This window comes from Etheostoma spectabile, chromosome 19 (genome assembly GCF_008692095.1).
Source record: "Etheostoma spectabile isolate EspeVRDwgs_2016 chromosome 19, UIUC_Espe_1.0, whole genome shotgun sequence".
NCBI classification, from domain to species: Eukaryota; Metazoa; Chordata; class Actinopteri; order Perciformes; family Percidae; genus Etheostoma; species Etheostoma spectabile.
In genome coordinates, this window is record NC_045751.1 from 4,762,190 (window position 1) to 4,768,189 (window position 6,000).

At 42.9% G+C, this 6,000-nt stretch overlaps 1 protein-coding gene and 1 long non-coding RNA gene across 3 annotated transcripts in view; one reads left to right on the forward strand and one right to left on the reverse strand.

Moving 5' to 3' along the window:
• Nucleotides 1–561, forward strand: part of LOC116707390 (uncharacterized) — a 43,137-nt gene extending 42,576 nt beyond the window's left edge. The window contains exon 4 of the long non-coding RNA XR_004336501.1: nucleotides 94–561. This is a non-coding gene — a long non-coding RNA (uncharacterized LOC116707390). The remainder of the gene's footprint in view (nucleotides 1–93) is intronic.
• The window catches only part of kdm6ba (lysine (K)-specific demethylase 6B, a), a 106,188-nt gene extending 100,587 nt beyond the window's left edge, over nucleotides 1–5,601 (reverse strand). For both annotated transcript variants that reach the window (XM_032544702.1, XM_032544701.1), the window contains exons 1-2: nucleotides 5,049–5,601; nucleotides 1,806–1,998 (exon numbers count right to left, since the gene is read on the reverse strand). The gene's annotated coding sequence lies outside the window, so the exon portion shown is untranslated. The remainder of the gene's footprint in view (nucleotides 1–1,805; nucleotides 1,999–5,048) is intronic.
• Nucleotides 5,602–6,000: the final 399 nt, after the last annotated feature.

Consider the following 6,000-nt stretch of genomic DNA (forward strand, 5'->3'; position numbering starts at 1 on the left):
ATTCAGTAAATGTAACACCATGGTGAAAAGTAAGTCCTGTGACGGCCCTTCCCAGTCTGCCGGCCTGTCACGTTCTGCCCCTTTTGTTTTCAGGTGCTGAGAGTGGGCGGGGAGGTGGAGTTGGGAGGGTCGTCTGGTCCTGGCCAACTGGGCGTGGCCTACAGAAGGCATAAAGGCCTGCCCTTCTGGGAGCCTCACTCTCGTAGCTGGTCCACTGGAGCATCTACCATTTTGTTCTTTGTTTGGTTTGTTGCACCTTACAACACACTTCACTTCATTCATTCACTCATCCATGCATGGCACACACAACTGATGTCTTCTATACTTGCACACCCCACTGTTACATTTATGTAGGGTTAACTTACATTATTAGGGTATTTAGTTGAATAAACATCTTACGGGTTACATTAGGCTCGTTCGAGATGAACTGCGCCTCGCCTGTAAAGTGGACGAGAACAGGCGGCAGCAGCGGGGGGCGGGGACAAAAAGCTGCGGTAAAGTCGGACAGTTTCCAGCCGATTCCAGCCGCCTTCAGGCTGGACAGGAAGTGACAAAAACACTGTGGTGCAATTCCGAATTAATAAAATATAATCAGACCCACATACCAGCTGGTACACAGTCTCCAGTTGTTTTAGTTATGATAGAGTAGCTGGCAAAGTGCTCTACATGCGATCTGATGCTGATTTTAATTAACAACACACTGTAGATGATCAGTGATCTGATCAGATTTAGTCTCTCTGACTTCTAAACGTAACTATCCGTCACACAACATGTGTTCTGGACAGAATAAGTCTTTAAATCAGACAAATAGCAATTAAAATCCCTCCGATTCAAAAACGATGAAAAAAGTTTATATAAAACGTCATCATGTTGTAAACCAATCAGGTGTTAAATCAGCTGAGAAGCCGGCGTTTCCCAGCATGCTCTGGGTCCGCCTGGCTCTTGCAGTCGGTGAAAAGCAACTGCGCCGCCTGCGTCTCAGAACTGCGGCCGCCTTGCTCTCGTGAGATTTCCGTTGGCCACGTGTGCATGACGTCAGAGCAAATCGGGATCAAGTCGGACACAAATCTAACCGGCATGCAACGGGCGCCGATCGCCGGTGATCGATTCTGCGCAGACCTGGCTCATCTCGAACGAGCCTATTATCTGTGTGAAACCTCCCTTTTTGTCTGGCCGTGAGCCAGGCAGTAACAGTCCACCCTAAATAACAAATCTTAGCCCTTGCCGATTATCAAGATGTTTTTTGGCAGTTTGCAGATTATCTATATCAGTGTTTGAAATGCCTGATAACTGATGAAGTTAATTAAGTAAAACGTGCACTACTTTTGCTCTACTACAGCTCTGTCTGTCCCTCTGCTTCAATTTCACGCCTCACTGAGTCTGACCTAATGTCCCACCCACAACACTATCTGACTATCTGTTACTGTGTATTATGTTTAAAGTTTCTCATTTGTTAAATAATTTCTTAAAGCATTTAAACAATGTTTTGTGTTGAAGTTTATAACATTCCAAAATCTTAATTTTGACTTAACAAATTTAATTTTCCCTGTTAATGCATTCTAAATATTGGTAATCGGTTTTTACTATCTGTTTTAACAACTAATAAATAGAATCAGCCTTGAAAAAACAGTACCGGCTGATCCCTGCTCTGAAGATACAGATGTGGATCTTGTTTCATTTATATGTGGGTAAATGTGCATTGTTTGCTTTCTCATAAGGATTGTGAGTCTTTGTTTTGTTGATGTGGGAAGTGTACATGATGTATATAGTTCATACGGGAGATCTAAACAAAATGTCTACCTTACCACCACTAAGGAATGGCATCAGAATTCTCCATTCCCAGACTGTGCAGTCCATCTTGACAGGCTTTAATGGCAATTGAACAGTTGCCTATTCTTGCCTAGAGTATATCAGACGTTTCACTTGTGACTTCAGTCAGGGGCTGGTGGCTCCTCAAACATAGCCCAAAAATGCTTGGCCATGATACTCACTTCTTCTCTGTAAATGAAGAAAATATGTATTAACTTTTTTGATCAAGGATGAAAAAAGCAGTAATCAAGTAGAGGATTATCTGACAACACTCACTGACATGGAGAAGTACTAGAGTATGTTGGTCACGTACATCAACATGGCCATTTAGGTGATACAACTTGGACCAGAACTGTACTGGATTTGTTGGTTTTATCTACTGGTCAAATTCATACAACTGATCAATAACATATATTCAGGGACCACAGCCCGCTTTCCATCCCTGGACTGTGAGAAATGAATAGCTGTTCCAAAGGTTATAAACGGATCTAGATTGGACTACAAATATGTCGCCATCTAGTGGAGAATGCACACTCCTGCAATTTGTACATACCTTTGTACAGTAGTGCTTACATAAAGTAGTAGAAAATCAGAGAAGTACTGGACACACTGCCTCAGTGTTGGCATGAAATTTCTTTTATCATGAAGCACGTCAATTATGTTCATCTATGTAAAAGCATTAACACCTTTTGGATTTCCTTCAAATAAATTATCCATCATACAGGAGATGTAGACAGGAGCAGTAGGCAACTGAGGTCTTTCGGAATATACCAATGCAACACACATCTTTGTATAACTGTATGACCGTGTGAATTTCCCCATTGTGGGATTAATAAAGGATTTTGAATCTTGAATCAATACACAAGAAATTGGAAAATGGCTCAGAGAATGCCAGTGGATTCAGCCAGCCTAATGTGTGTACTGTCCAGTAAACGGGTGTGTTGTTTAGGTGTCCTTAAGAAACACTATGGACTCTATTTTCACGTAGACATACTGACTGAAGTGGCAGATACCGGTTTAGACTGTACATTATATTAATATTAATGTACAGTCTATGGTTGAGGCACTCTGAGAAGTGCCGCTGTCAATCATACACTGTATCTTTGGTGGCTACATTTCAAAGTGGTATGGCAGGAAACCATTTTACAGAGGAACAGGACACAATTAATGTGGCTATTAGATAATGGGGAACTGTAACTTTTGCAATGTAATATTGTTTCAGTTCCGGTTTCAGGCAAGCAGGGGCATCACTGGTGTATTTAACTTTAAACGCAGCCACTGTGACGTTAACCTTACTACCGGTAATTATTCAAGTAAAACAATGTCTAATTTAACCTGCAACACAGACCATGTATTCGTTGTTATAAGTAAAATACAACTGTTAGGCGTTAGCTAAGCCAGGAAACGTGCGGGCACTATACTTTTAAATATTCCAAGACGTGAATTTAGCCGCTTAGCTAGCTCACATTGAGGGCCATTCAGACCAATTAGCCTACGTACCTGGGCACAGGCCTTGCTGTGTACAGTAAAATATTTGCTGTCCTATAAGCGTCACAGTTTCTGCATTTGGTGCAAGAAGCCATGGTACAATAAAGGTCATAATTTACCCCAAAAAATGTAATTATTTATGTTCCGTTTTTTTTTTATTTAGGCTGCCCGGAGCTCTCCCGCCACTGCCTGCGCAATTAATTTTACTTTTTGCAGCTGTCGATGTTCGAGTCGCACTGCATTGTGGGACATCAGCAGCGCACTCAGAAATTTTCATTTGTTATTAATTCTGACATTTACTTAGTTGTGCCACCTTTTAATGTGGTAAAGCCTATTCAAACACCGCTTAAATCGTAATTTAAATAATGTTGTAATGTCAGAGGTGCTGCGCCTCCCCATCAAAAATGTTGCACTGATTTGCATCACTTCCACTTTGCGCTGAGTTTTAATTCACAAAATGAAAACCTCAAATACCTGTTCCGGGTGTTCAGCTGACCCAAAACTGAAGTGATTGCTGTGTAGGGGCGTAACGAGGGTCAGTCCTTCATAATGGAATTTTAGTAACGTGATGTCAGCTTTGGCTAACTTTATTCTAATATCTCAACCCAAAGTGAGACAGTGGATAGAGAGCCTGGCAAACAAGAACCGAATCCCATACAGGTCTAGAAAGAATGTCTGTCTAACCCATCGACCGTTAATATATACAGTGTATGGTCTAACCCCATAGACTTCTATAAACCGACCTCCTTTATCCAACCGCACGTGCCGCCCCCTGCTGGAATTCAGATAGAATTTAAGGTACTTCCGCATTTGCAGCACTTTGCCGAACCGGCTGCTCTGTCTACTAACACACAGTCGTATCTAACGTTAATAATACAGTCTAACCCTAACCAACCCCTGTCCTGGATCGCCATCTAGTGGCAAAATGTCCGATGTGCTACAAGAACAGCAAAGAGAGGGGTGGAGACAAAAAAAAATTCAAGAGAAGAAAATTCAAACGCTCTTCCTGGAAATAGTAGGCTACGGAACCCGCCACAACTTCACCACATGACATTTCAGAAAGAAAATGCGACACTCCTTCCTCCACCACCAGCGAGCCCGCATTTCACGCAATAAGCCGCTATTCTACGCCTAACGGCACAATATCACAGCCACACGTTGTATATCACACCCACGGACACGATCAATCGCCTGTTTGTGCTTTTAAACGTGTAATTGAGATCAACACAAGGCGATTGCGACATCACCAACTCATACCTTCCCGTAAACTATTCCTTTCTTACCGTAAAAAACGTGACATCACCAACATACGTTGCATATGAATTTGGGCAAAACAGACATACCGCTGTCGGCAATACAGCAAAATAAAACTGCTGCAGTATCGAAACTTATCGACCCTATCCGTGTTAACTTAGTAGCCATTAAACTGTATTAGGAATTATCCCATTAATTTACCCTCATAAATCACATTAGCCTTCTGTTTTCAGATGCGTTGTGATTTTGCGCTGCAAAATATTTTTACAAGTGTCCTCTCCAGTGATAATGCTTTTTCTTACAGTGGCTTATGTTTTTGCTGTAATGTTGGTCGCGTCCTTTTAAGATGTATAAGCCTTGCAGGATGAGGCTACTGTAGCTAGTTCAGGTTGTTTTCAATGGACTCTTATTGGTTCCCCATTTGCAATTAGGTAACACTGCCTGTACAGCCTCACGTGCCAGCATGCATGCCTGATAGTCATATGTGTTTTGCTTACCTTTTATGTGCAATCCCAATTCTGCTGGGGAGGTGACTCTGACTGTTAAAACAGTGTAATAGTGGAAAATCTGCAAAGCAGTCCATCTCCTTTTTCAGCCACGGATGACGCAGCCCCCTAAAGCCCTCTCCCAAAAACATGAAACCCCATTCAACGTCCATCACGCGTTTAGGTGCAGACGTCGACACGGGGCGCACTGTTCCACGGAGATAGATCACAGTCCAGGCTGAGGAAATGTTGATGTGTTCGCCCATGGGCAAGGCATGACCGATAGACTCATCTTTGATCTGGCATCTCTGCACAGTCACATCGCCTTTCTAAATGATTGCACAGCTCGTTTCCTCCTCTGAAGACCATCTGGTTAAAAAATCGCCAGCTTCTGTAACCGCAGCAGCGGAGGTTGCAATGGGCACGGATTCCCTAATCATCCAAAAAAAACACTGGTATCAATTTCCTAGAGAGGAACGGTCCACCGCGATCAGAGCATACAGTCCTTGAAGAAATTGCGCAGTTTTTATTCCATTGAAACTGTCCCCGTTGGAAGCCTCTTTCCCTTCCTCCTCCTTCTCCTCCCTCCTCTCCTTTTCTCTCTCTTCCCTCATGCAGGTTTATTTTCGGTGGAAGAGTCTTGGACATTAGCTGCCCCGCCTCCATAGTGACTGGCAAACACACTGTACAACTTGCCCAAATCCCTTCATTAACTACAATACAATGGAGAACTGGACCCCAGGTTTCCCCCTTCTACCTATTTGGTTCAAGAGTCACTCACTCGGTTGGAGGTAGTTAGGCTACTGAAGGCGCCAAGAGCCACTTGAGGAATCAAAAGTTGTGCTTTGGAGATGTCTGGTAGGCTAGTCTTGTCAGATTCCCGTCATTTCCCAAGAAACTGAAAACTAGGGCAATACATGTTGGGAAATCAAATTAAAGCATGAGGCAAACCCATCATAGCTCC